Below are 283 nucleotides of genomic sequence, written 5' to 3'. Positions count from 1 at the left end.
GGGGTCCTCCAGGACCGGTTTGGGAACCACTGCTCTAGAACACCGAGAATATTCATTTGAAACCCGTTAGATAAGTTGTCCGCCTTCAGCAATGTCTGAAATTGAAGTGTATTTCTTTAGAGTAAAGAATAAATGCCCAAAGTTGTCTCCAAATAGTTGTGCAGTGTGCACTGAAGGTCATCGGCTATGAAAGTTCAGCCGGGCTAACTGTACTGGCTTAGTAAAATAGTACTTTGGGGATTTACATGAAATTGTAACAATCAAAAGTTTCATTTTTGACTTG

Source organism: Sinocyclocheilus grahami, unplaced genomic scaffold, assembly GCF_001515645.1.
Source record: "Sinocyclocheilus grahami isolate Dianchi unplaced genomic scaffold, SAMN03320097.WGS_v1.1 scaffold18233.1, whole genome shotgun sequence".
Taxonomy (NCBI): domain Eukaryota; kingdom Metazoa; phylum Chordata; class Actinopteri; order Cypriniformes; family Cyprinidae; genus Sinocyclocheilus; species Sinocyclocheilus grahami.
Note: the sequence above shows the minus strand (reverse complement) of the source record.